Source organism: Leptopilina boulardi, unplaced genomic scaffold (genome assembly GCF_019393585.1).
Source record: "Leptopilina boulardi isolate dan_hultmark-lab unplaced genomic scaffold, ZJU_Lbou_2.1 LbouV2_278, whole genome shotgun sequence".
NCBI lineage: Eukaryota > Metazoa > Arthropoda > Insecta > Hymenoptera > Figitidae > Leptopilina > Leptopilina boulardi.
Window position 1 is genome coordinate 1,863,508 of NW_026137838.1, and position 13,018 is coordinate 1,876,525.

A 13,018-nucleotide genomic window follows, 5' to 3' on the forward strand; every position below is an offset into this window, starting at 1 on the left:
AATTTTGATTTTCATTCAACGATGACAAAGTTTATTATTTATATTTTTTAAATTAATGTCCTTCAAAGTGATAAGTAGGGAGTGTAATAAACTTTGCGAAAAGTATTATAAATTTTGATAATCAAAATTATGTCAAGTGGAGTCAATTCAAGAGCCAAAGTACAAATTATAAAATAACAAGAAACATAATATATAATGTATTAAGAATCATAATATAAGTGATCCTGACAAAGATTTTGCATTATTAATTTTTTAAACATTTTTTTTCTCTGTTTGGCAAGTACTTTTTTTTATTAATAAAAAACAACTATTTTTTTGATTAATTAATAAAAAACTATTATTTTTTTATCAATTATTAAAAAACCGAAATATTTTTATGATTAATTAATAAAAAACTACTATTTTTTCATCAATTATTAAAAAACCGAAATATTTTTTTGATTAATTTATAAAAAAGTGAAATTATTATTTTTTCTTCTTTTAACAAACAAATGATAATAATTGTACATACTCCACTTTCTCTCTTGATTGCATTACATATTGGATTCTTAACGGGAATTTAAATAAAATGATTTTACTTTATAAAGAGCATTCAACCTCATCATCATCATCATCATCATCTGACATTCATTAATGATATTATATACTTAACTTATTTTTTCCTTTTGTATTTAAAATTTATATATATACATATAAATACAGTATAATATAATATAATATAAATATATTCTATAATATTAAAAAATGAAATACAACAATAATACTACTCAATGCGTTATAACAATAAGTTATTGAAAAAAATAAATGATTTCATAAATATTTCATCAATTCTCCTCAATAATGATTCATTACTTTACAATGAATACAAAAAAAATCAGATTTATATTAGGATATGCTCCAATTTTTTTTTTAAAATAAAATTTTTTTTTTAATGCTTTATAGGAGTTTTTATTTCAATTTGACTAAATATTTCGTTACATAGTATTTCTGCTAAATGAAAAACTATTGAAAATTCGGCTAAATAAACATTCACTCCACTGGAACTTTTGCTAAATAATTTAAATAGAAAATTCGTTAAAGTTTAGAAAATTCTGCTAAATAGAAATTATACCAAATCAAAGTTTGGCTAAATAAAAATTAGTTTATGACAAAGATTGGATAAATGAAAATTATGTTGTAACAAAGTATGGCTAAATAAAAATTCGGTTATGACAAAATTCGGCTCAATGAAAATTCGGTAATAACAAAATTCTTGTATAACAAAATTTAGCTGAAGGAAAATTATATTAAAACGAAATTTGCCTAAAGAAAAATTCGGTTATAACAAAATTCGGCTAAATGCAAATTTTGTCACAAAAAAATGTGGCTAAAGAAAATTATATTTTTAAACGAAGTGTGGGTAAATAAAAATTTGGTTATAGCAAAATTCGGCTGTAAATGAAAATTCTGTTATAACAAAATTTGGCTAAAGGAAAATTATATTAAAACCAAGTTTAGCTAAATAAAAATTATGTTGAACCGAAGTTTAGCTCAATAAAAATTCGGTTATAACAAAATTCGGCTAAATGAATTTTCTGTTTTAACAAAATTTGGCTAAAGGAAAATTCGGTTATGACAAAATTCGGCTCAATGAAAATTCGGTTATAACAAAATTCTGGTATAACAAAATTTAGCTAAAGGAAAATTATATTAAAACGGAGTTTAATTAAATAAAAATTGTGTTGAAACGAAGTTTTGGCTAAATAAAAATTCGGTTATAACAAAATTCGGCTAAATGAAAATTTTGTCACTACAAAATTTGTCAAAATTATATTTTTAAACAAAGTTTGAGCTAAATAAAAATTTGGTTATACAAAAATTCGGCTATAAATGAAAATTCTGTTATAACAAAATTTGGCTAAAGGAAAATTCTGTTATAACAAAATTTGGCTAAAGGAAAATTCTGTTATAACAAAATTTGGCTAAAGGAAAATTATATTAAAACGAAGTTTGGATCAATAAAAATTAGGTTATAACAAAATTAGGCTAAATGAAAATTATGTTTTAACAAAATTTGGCTAAAGGAAAATTCGGATATCACAAAATTCGGCTAAAGGAAAATTATATTAAAACGAAGTTTGGCTAAATAAAAATTATGTTTGAACGAAGTTTGGCTCAATAAAAATTCGGTTATAACAAAATTCGGCTGAATGAAAATTCTGTTTTAACAAAATTTGGCTAAAGGAAAATTCGGTTATGACAAAATTCTGGTATAACAAAATTTAGCTGAAAGCAAATTATATTAAAACGGAGTTTAGTTAAATAAAAATTGTGTTGAAACGAAGTTTTGGCTAAATAAAAATTCGGTTATAACAAAATTCGGCTAAATGAAAATACTGTTTTAACAAAATTTGTCTAAAGGCAAATTCGGTTTTAACAAAATTCAGCTAAATAAAAATACTTCTTTTTTAGAAAATTTGGCTAAATTTTGGCGAAATGCCTCTTTTGCAATTATACAAAGTGTTCTATATGCGCACCTAATAAATATTATACGTCCCTTTTCTCTGAGTATTCTCAACAATGTGAATAATCACATTATACACGGCGACTGAAAGACAAAACGCAAAGTATGGAGAGAGTGAGCGAAAGGATATCTTTAAAACAAAAAAAGAAAAAAAAGAAAAAGAAAAGAAAAAAGAAAAAAAAATTGAAGATGGAGGAAGGAAGAACACGAGGTGGAAGAATATTATCGGGAAGAAGAAGAGAAGAAGAAGAAGAAGAAGAGAATAAACCCGTGTGGAGAGAGAAAAATATATAGAGAGAGAAAAAGATAGAGAAGAGAGAGAGAAGGAGAAAAAGGTCCATATAGAAAAGGAAAGAGAAAAACGAATAAGAACGAAGGGAAAAAGAGACAGAAAACGAAGTTAGAGTAGAGAGAAGATAGTTGAGTCTTTTGACTTCAACTCTACCGAAGACCGGTAAGGAAGCAACGTCATTGGTCGACAAGAGTACCACAGAGAGATGAACCACCACCGCGTGAGAGAGAGAGAGAGAGAGAGAAAGAGAGAAAAAGAGAGAGACGATTCTCCAGTCTCTCGTTGGCCGTCAAACCGAAAGGTTCTCCCGGTTTTTCTTTTACAATAATTTTTTATTTTTGTGTTTTTAATTTTATTTAGAAAAAAAAAAAAATTTTTTTTGTCCATTTTTATATATTTGCAAAAAGGGACTTTTTTTATGTGACCGGAAAATAATGAAAATCATCAATTGCCAAGTGATATAATTTCAAAGGTGATCCTTGATTATTTGGATACCTTTAAGGACATTTCATCTCATTAATTAGGTATTTTTTTCTAATTTTCATTAATCACTTTACTTTTTTTGCAAATAATATTAAATTTGCAATTTTTTATTCTCAATGGGAGAAATAAAAAAAAATTTATTTTCATGTTTTAATTAGCGATGAATTGAAAATATATTATTATTATTATTAATAAAGATTTGAAAATAAAATTTTAATGGAGATTAGTATAAATTTATGAAAAAAGTAAATTCACTTTCAGAGTAAAATAGTACAAATGTGACTATAAATACCTGACACTTCATTTTATTTACATATCTATTTAAGCCTTTCAAATGTAAGAGTCCATATAACGATATAATAAATGTTAATCTTTCATTTAAAAAGTACAAGTTCATTTGAATTTTGTGGAAAAAAAAATTTAACATCCGCGTGTCATGAATATTTTCAAATATACAAATTTTTTTTTATAAATATATATATACATTTTTTTATATTATGTAAAATTTTATTATAAAATCCATCAATTTCGTCATTGACTTAATTGACACTTTCTTTGGTGTTAAAATTTTATTTTGATTTTTAATAATGACAAAAATTATTTAAACAAGATTAAATTTCAATTATTTAAAAATTTATTCAAAAATTATTTATCACAATTTAAAAGTATAAAATTGATATCAAATTGATATAAAAATTTGGATCAATTTGATAATTTTAAATTAATTAAGATAGTCAACATTTAATTAAAAATTAATTAAAATTTTTATTGTAATTTATTAAAAAATTTATTTAATATTACAATTAAATTACATTATTCTATTATTTAATTATAATAAATATAACTATTATTTTTTATTTCATTATTATTATTTTTTTTAATTAAATTTAATTTTTAAATAATTAATAGAAATTAAATGGAAAATAATAATTTATAATTAATGCAGAAATTTTTTTTTTTATCATTTTCCAAATAAATATTTTCGTGACTCTGTAAAAAATAAAAATAAGGAAAATTTTACATAAAAAACTTTTCAGCTAACATTGGAATGTAAACTTCCATTTATGAGCAAGATATTTTATTTTTTCAATTATACACAATGAGGATAATTAATTTAAAAAATGCGCGCACGCGTCGATTGTTTGTTTTCACACGTGCCAGAAAAAATAATTAAAGAATAGTCCTTGTAAAAAAAAAAAATTATTTGATTCAAAATAATCGGTTAACTATTATCAAATAAATATTTACTTGAAGCAAATAATTTTTATTTGAAATAAAAATACCATTTGAAACAATAATTTTTGTATTTGAAAACAAATAAAATTGAATTGACTCTTATCAAAATTACGGATACCTAAAATTACTTGGTTCAAGTAAATATATATATATTTGATAATAGTAAAGTAGATTATTTGAATCAAATAAATTTTTTCCAGTTTATAGTTAATTAAAATAGTTGTCCTTTTTCTCAAGTGTTCAATATACAAAGAGAGCGAGAAAGAGATAATGTTCATTTTCACTTGCATTGTTGAATAGCTTCAGACGCGACCTTGACAATGTGTCAGTTAAGTAAAGGCAAGGCCGATTCTCGTATGAACGAGACAATTTGTTTCTAATTACTTTTAAAGGAAAATTTATAGTTAATTAATTTCAATGATTTTCGCAAGGAAAAATGTTTCTTAAAAGGATCATTAATTTTTTCAAACAATTGAGTATAGTAAAAAAAAAAAATTTATTTTATTCAAATAAAAATTATTATTATTATTATTTATAATACTTAATAATATTTTTTATTATTATTATTATTATTTATAATACTAAATAATATTTTTTATTATTATTATTGCTATTATTATTATTATTTAGTAGTATAAAAATTATTTTTCAGTTTTTCTATTTTTTTAATTTACTCAATTATTTCCCCTCTATAAATTATTGTATGTAATTACTGATTTTTGTAATTATTTTTTTCTATTGTTAAAAAATTGTTTTATTTTTATAAATTAATTCTAAATTTTGGAACCACTTTTTTTTTAACGGAAGAATTAAACATTTTTTTTATCCACAAACGTGTCAGTAGGACTGAAAAAAAAGTTGAATGTATGTATTTTTTTTTTTTTTTTTAGATATTCTGATTGTTCGGAAATTCGGGATATAAAAGACGATTGTTGAAAATTGCGAGTCGCGTTTACGACCCAAAAATGAAAGAAATTCAAATCGATTTCTGAAACGAAAAAAAAAGAGAGAGAGAGAGAGAGAGAAAGCGAACATTGATTCTCGGTCACGTGAAATTCATCGAGGTACTCCTTAATATTCGAAATGTGGAATGTCCTTTTGTTCCAAAGTTCTGATTTTATCGGTGGCACTGTTAACTGATTGCAATACATGCCTCTTGCATTAAAGAGAGCCAGTTATAACATATGAGAAACAGAAAGAGAAAGAGAGTGAGATTTCGTACGTGCATATTGTATATGTATACACGTTCCCGAAAAATTTACCCGTAGATTTCCCGCCCTGATAAAAAAGAAATGTCACATTTTTTTTTTTTGGTCCAATCAAGACACACGACTCTATAGTTCTCGAAATTGTTGAGAAAAAAAATATTTTTAATAATAATAATAATAATAATAATAATAATAATAATAATAATAATAATAATAATGATTTTAAAAAAATATTTTTAATAAATAATAATAATAATAATGATTTTAAAAAAATATTTTTTAATAAAGTCCGAAGAGCGAATAAATTAATTAATTTTTTTTATAGTACAATAAATAAAATTTTATTCCCTAAAATTGAATATACTTTTGAGCGGAACATTAAACTGAGTTTTATATATATAGAGAGAGAAAATCCGAGAAGAACATTATTAAATTGTAAGAGCTTGGTGGGTTTTAACATATCTATTCGCGATGTAAGCACTTCGATATACCAGGATGTTGGACATTATGAAAGTACGTTTTAACGTTGTAGTTGAAATTTTCCCGATGAAATATATATATATATATATATATATATGTATCGTGGTTGCTCGGACGTGAAATCGTTTAGATTCGTTCCTCCTCTCCCGCATCATAGAAAATAAATTATTGTATATAGTTTTTTTTTGCCTTTTTTTGAAAATAACTACAAAATTCATCCCTGATTATATAATTTTTTTTTTCTAATTTGCACGTTTTATTTTTAATTGCACTTTATTATTATTTTCCATTCATTAAGATCTCGATTTTATACAAGAATTAAAAAAAAAGAAAGAAAATAAACCGAATTTTATTTGTATTATGGCAATAGCCTAGTGGGTAGCGTGCTGGATTTACAAGACAGTGTTAAGTGTTCGAATCCTCGCGGTGGATAGATTTTTTTCTACAGTAAAAATTATTTGAATAACATTTAGTATTTAATAACAATAATTTATTATAATTATATTATATATTATTATAATTATAATTGAATACTAATTATAGTTATAATTATAATTATAATTGAATACTAATTATAGTTATAATTATAATTATAATTGAATAATAATTATTAGAGTATCTTTAATAATAATTTAATAATAATATTTATTATCAATTTCAAATTATCAAATAAGTGATACAGTTAAATGAATTAAAAAATTAAAATTAATTCTAAAAATAATTGACAAAAAAATTTTTCTAAAAGCAATAATTTTCTCAAATTTATAATACTTATAAAATCATTTGGAAAAATTCGTAAAGAAAACTATATGATTTTCTGCATAAGATGCGTTTATGCTCTATAAAAAAAGGCATACCTACTTTTTTTTCCACATTCATTATTTTATATATAAACAATACCATTGAGATACTTCCTTTCAAGACATAATGTAACTAGTTTAATGACTTTATGTAAATTTTCAAGTTTTCATCCGGGAATTAAATTAGTCAGAAAATTACTAATAAAAAACAAGAAAAAAATTGAATTTCTCATATTCAATTGCAATATAACAAAATTATTATATTTAATTCATTTCTCGCGATGTCAATTAAATTTTCATTATATCGGAGATAATTTATATATATATAGAATTTTAAAACTTAATTATCTCGCGAGGGCGATGAAAGAAATGTTTTCACCGATGATAATTATAGTATCATACGTCACATTCTTTCATCCCCCTCCGAGAGTTTATTTTATATATATATATATATATATATATATATATATATATACACGCATATTTGAGGTAAAAGTACAACAGCTGTTGTGTATACGTGATATTTTATTTTAAACTCAAGGGTAGTGTATATGTCTATATATATATATATATATATATGCGAAAGGGCTTCCTATGACAGCTGCGCAATGTATTTTATATTACAGATGGTTTACACCTGCTGATAAAATATATTTTCCGCGTATTTTGGCATTTTCCAAAAAAAAAAATAAATTTCCATTTCACTGAACCAAATTTTTTTACCCAATTCGCTATTGACCGAATTTTTATTTAACCAAATTTACTTTTGACCGAATTTTCATTTAACTAGATTTGCTTTTCAACGAATTTGTATATTTAACCGAATTAGAATTTGACCGAAATTTTATTTAGCCGAAATTATGTATTACCAAATTATTATTGAACCTAATTTGTATTTAACCAAATAAGCTTTTCACCAAATTTTCATTTAGCCGAATTTATATTTTACCGAATTTTTATTTAATCAAATTTACTAATGACTGAATTATTATTTCACCTCATTTTTATTTAGCCGAAATTATATTTTGTATAATTATTATTTAACAGAATTTACTATTGACCGAATTATTATTTAACGTAATTTTTATTTAACCAGATTCGCTGTTGGTCGAATTATTATTTAACCGAATTTGCCTTTATCCGAATTTGTATTTAACTAAAGTAGGTGTTAGCCGAATTTTCATTTAACCAAATTTGCTTTTGACCGAATTTCTATTTAACCAAATTCGCTATTGCTCGAATTATTATTTAACAAAATTTACTATTGACCGAATTATTATTGAACCTAATTTTTATTTAACCAGATTCGCTGTTGGTCGAATTATTATTTAACCGAATTTGCCTTTATCCGAATTTGTATTTAACTAAAGTAGGTGTTAGCCGAATTTTCATTTAACCGAATTGGCTTTTGACCGAATTTATGTTTCGCCGAATTTCTATTTAATCAAATTCGCTGTTGCTCGAATTATTATTTAACCGAATTTATTATTGACCGTATTATTATTTAACCCAATTTTTATTTAACCAGATTCGCTGTTGGTTGAATTATTATTTAACCGAATTTGCCTTTATTTGAATTTGTATTTAACTAAAGTAGGTTTTAGCCGAATTTTCATTTAACAAAATTTGCTTTTGACCGAATTTATGTTTCGCCGAATTTCTATTTAACCAAATTCGCTGTTGCTCGAATTATTATTTAACCAAATTTACTATTGACCGAATAATTATTTAACCAGATTTGCTGTTGGTCGAATTATTATTTAACCGAATTTGCCTTTATCCGAATTTGTATTTAACTAAAGTAGGTGTTAGCCGAATTTTCATTTAACCAAATTTGCTTTTGACCGAATTTATGTTTCGCCGAATTTCTATTTAACCAAATTCGCTGTTGCTCGAATTATTATTTAACCAAATTTACTATTGACCGAATAATTATTTAACCTAATTTTCATTTAACCAGATTTGCTGTTGGTCGAATTATTATTTAACCGAATTTGCCTTTATCCGAATTTGTATTTAACTAAAGTATGTGTTAGCCGAATTTTCATTTAACCAAATTTTCCTTTGACCGAATTTTCATTTAACCGAATTTATGTTTCGCCGAATTTCTATTTAACCAAATTCGCTGTTGCTCGATTTATTATTTAACCGAATTTACTATTGACCGAATTATTATTGAACCTAATTTTTATTTAGCCAAATTTATGTTTCGTTTAATTTTTAATGTAACCAGATTTATTTTAAATCGAATTATTATTTAACCGAATATGCTATTGACATATATAAGAAAGAATCCAATGTAACATATATATATATAAACGAGATAATTATTGATACTATAAAAGCAAGTAGAAGAAGCAAATCTTTTTTCTATTTTTTTTTGTTTTTTTTTTGCACAGAGAGAATATTCTGAAGCGCAGGAAATTGTTTACTTATGCAAGAGACGTGTAAACTTTTTAAATTCCTCATTTGCAGTGAGTTTTATGTTCCAAGCTTTGCTTAGTGCTCTGGGGGCCTCTCTCTCTGGACTCTCTTTGCAAATCGAGCTTAACGCCTCCTTAAGTTGCTTTCTATAAGCCAAGCATTAAAATTCCTGTTGGCGAGGGGAAAAAAATTTATGGTTACGTTAACCCAGTAGACCGTAAAATAGTAGCATCTATATTATCTTCTAACGTGAGAGGCTTTGATTGTCCTATAATAAAAGCTCTCTTTCTCTCTTTCTCTCTTTTATATTTATATATATATATAATAGTTTCACAGCCTAGGAAACTAATTTTACATTTTGCACCATTGGCAATATTACTCGTCTTACAATTTCTTCTACTTTCAATATATATATATAATATATAATATAATATATAATATCTCGTTTTCTTTTTTAATGTGCGATAATTATTATATACTTTTTTTTATTATAATTTCAAATTAAATTTATATATTTTCATAATTAAACTTTCGTTTAATTAAAAGAAATTTATTCTTGATTAGAAAGTTTATTAATTTTTTTTTTTGCATTTAATAATTATTTAATTCTTGGATTATAAAATTTATTACTATTAAATTATTAATAATTTTATTATATAATAATAATTTTATTATACAATGGTAATTTTATTATGCAATAATAATTTTATCCATAATAATAATATATAATTTTTCTGTTTAGTTATTGTATAATTACAATAAGATATTTAGGTTGATTGAAAGTTTTGTAATTTTATTTTTTGTTTTTTTTTGCAATAAATGTCATACGCTTTTGTTGGGGTATTATTATATTTGATTCTTTAGGTGTTATTCGATCCTAATCAAATGAAATTCATTTTCGTAATACCTCCTACGTGTAATTGATCCGCTCATATTTTCGCCCACCTGGTTTTAACTTTGACTCAGACCCCTTTTTGAAGTTTAAGATGTCAGGTGGAAGTCGTAATTCATATTTACTTTTTTTTATTTATTTATTTTTTTTTATTTCACAAATAAATCGTATAGAATTGAATAAATTGTTTAAAAAATTTAATTTAATTTTTAAACAAATAATTTTAGAAACAAAAAAAATTTCATTTAAATTAAAAAAAAATATTCTAATCAAATAATTGTCAACGATAATAATTTGTTAATAATTTATTAATAATTTAATTAATTTATAATTTATTAATAAGAATTTTTTGCGAAACTTTTTTTGTCAAAAATTCGTATTTTTAATAATAATTATTATCACATAAATAATATCTTAATTAATAATTATTTATTCTAATTTTCATAATAATTAAATCAATAATAAATTTTACGTACCCAATTTGATGTTACAATTAAGTTAAAATGTCCTGAATGAAAATCGGCGTGAAAATTTCACCTGAAAGAAAGCAAAAAAAGGATTTATTATAAAATTTACTTACAAAACTGATTGAAAATAATTTATTATTATTAATCAATAAATATCTCAGCTTCTTAGTTGTTTTTTTCAATTTATTATTTATTACAATTACTAGTATTAATATTATTATTATAATTTATTATAATTTATTATTATTATTATTATTATTATTATTATTTATTAACTATTTATTATTAATTAATGGGGTCCTAATTATTTATTTATTATTATTTGTTGTTTTATTATTTATTCTTCCATTTCTTTATTTTTTTTAGTTTTTCTCCATTAAATTTGTTTATTTTTTTTTTGCATTTATATTTTCTATTTATTAATATTACTTTTGTCAATAAATAATAAAGATTAAATACCTTTTTTTTTGATAAAAGGAGAAAATGAAAGAAATTTCTCACGGTTATTAATTTATGAATTCGCGGAAAACTATAAATAATTGGAAATAAAATAAAATCCAAAGTATTAACATTTGGCCTTTCCCATATACTATATATATTGGCCAAATAATTATTTCACTATAAATAGGAAACAATTTTGACACAAGCATTAATAAATAAAATCGAGTTTTAATCTCTTATGCGAGTCAAAGATAATACTTTGAATTTTTTTTCTCTTTCTCTCTCTCTCTCACGTCACTAATGGGTTATAGAGAACAAAAGTTCATTAGAGATGTAATGGTAAACTGCCAGCAATCTTGTAGGCTGTTTTTTTTTTTTTTTGGTTTTTTTTTTTGCCTCAACTGCGTGCAATGTGTTTTACCTTCGTGCACAGCAGGGATGTGCAAACATTAGCTCATCCTACTGAGAAAAGGGTTCACTGAAACCTTTCAAGTTAAAAAGATATTTGAGAGCGCGCGCGTCTTAACGATTTTCTTCCTGAAACTTATTATTTTATAAGAGTCAATACCAAAAAAAAAAAAAAAAAAAAAAAATATTGCAATTTTTCACCAGATAATTATCAAAATTATTATTCGATAATTATTTTTTTTATCAACCATAATGTATTATTATTATACTGTTATTATTACTATTATTTATTATTATTATTATTATTATTATTATTTTATTATTATTATTATTATTATTATTTTATTATTATTATATCGCCCAGTTATAAATTAAAATTATATTTTTATGCTTTTATTTAATAAAAATTGACGGGAATTTTATAAAAAAACAAATTTTTTTCTTCTTAATTGAAAAATAAATACTTCCTCTATATTGAAGAGGAAACAATAATGATTATAACATTAAATAAAATGCTCATAAGAGGAATTTTAGAATTTCTTTTTTTTTAAAAGAATTGATTTTCTTTTTTTCTAATTAATTAATTAAAAAGAAATTGACGGAACAATTATTAATGAATGTCAGGCCTATGACATCCGGGAAAAAGGATCGAACAAGTTATCTTATTAACTTTTACGTAAGGTAAAACATGGGAAATATTTATTACTGCCAGCATGAGTATAAAAAAAAAGAAAAAAAAAAAAAAAAAAAAGATAGAGGCAAGTCAGTAATATCAGAGAGAGGTGAAATAGTGAAATAGGCTTGTTTGAATTTAATCAACAATTTTTGCTCCTCCTGGGCAACTTATTAAAGATGAATAATCATCTTCTCATCTTGAGACACTTATATGAAATGTCCAATTGAATATATATATATATATATAGCCTCTTGCTATTATAGAAATTGAAAAGTGAAGTAATTTTTTTTCTATATATAAAGTTTTATCTTCTTCTTGGAATGTTGAGAAAAATTTTTTTTTTTTTGCAAAATTTATTTGTTCTGGACAATAATTTTTTTTTAAATCTAATTTTTTCGAATTTTATTTTTCTGCAAAAATAATTTTTTTCAAATCTAAATTTTTCCAATTTTATTTTTCTGCAAAAATAATTTTTTTTTATTTGCAAAATTAATTGTTCTCGACAATAATTTTTTTCAAATCTAATTTTTTCCAATTTTATTTTTCTCTGCAAAAATAATTTTTTTTTTTGCAAGAAAAAATAAAATTGGAAAATTTTAATGCATTTAAAAATGGAATTCTATTTTCACTTTGTGTCGCATCTAATTAGTTTGGGGCGAGGAATGGAATTTATATATGTATGTGAAATGAAAAATTACAAATCTGAGA

The 13,018-nt window shown here is 23.2% G+C and overlaps 2 protein-coding genes across 2 annotated transcripts in view; one reads left to right on the forward strand and one right to left on the reverse strand.

The window, feature by feature from the left end:
- Positions 1-13,018, reverse strand: part of LOC127282067 (caldesmon-like) — a 329,462-nt gene that overhangs the window by 79,278 nt on the left and 237,166 nt on the right. Inside the window, exon 9 of the transcript XR_007843138.1 lies at positions 10,795-10,855. The gene's annotated coding sequence lies outside the window, so the exon portion shown is untranslated. The remainder of the gene's footprint in view (positions 1-10,794; positions 10,856-13,018) is intronic.
- LOC127282064 (probable serine/threonine-protein kinase DDB_G0282963) overlaps positions 1-13,018 on the forward strand; it is a 94,661-nt gene that overhangs the window by 46,179 nt on the left and 35,464 nt on the right. The gene's annotated exons all lie outside the window — the stretch shown is intronic.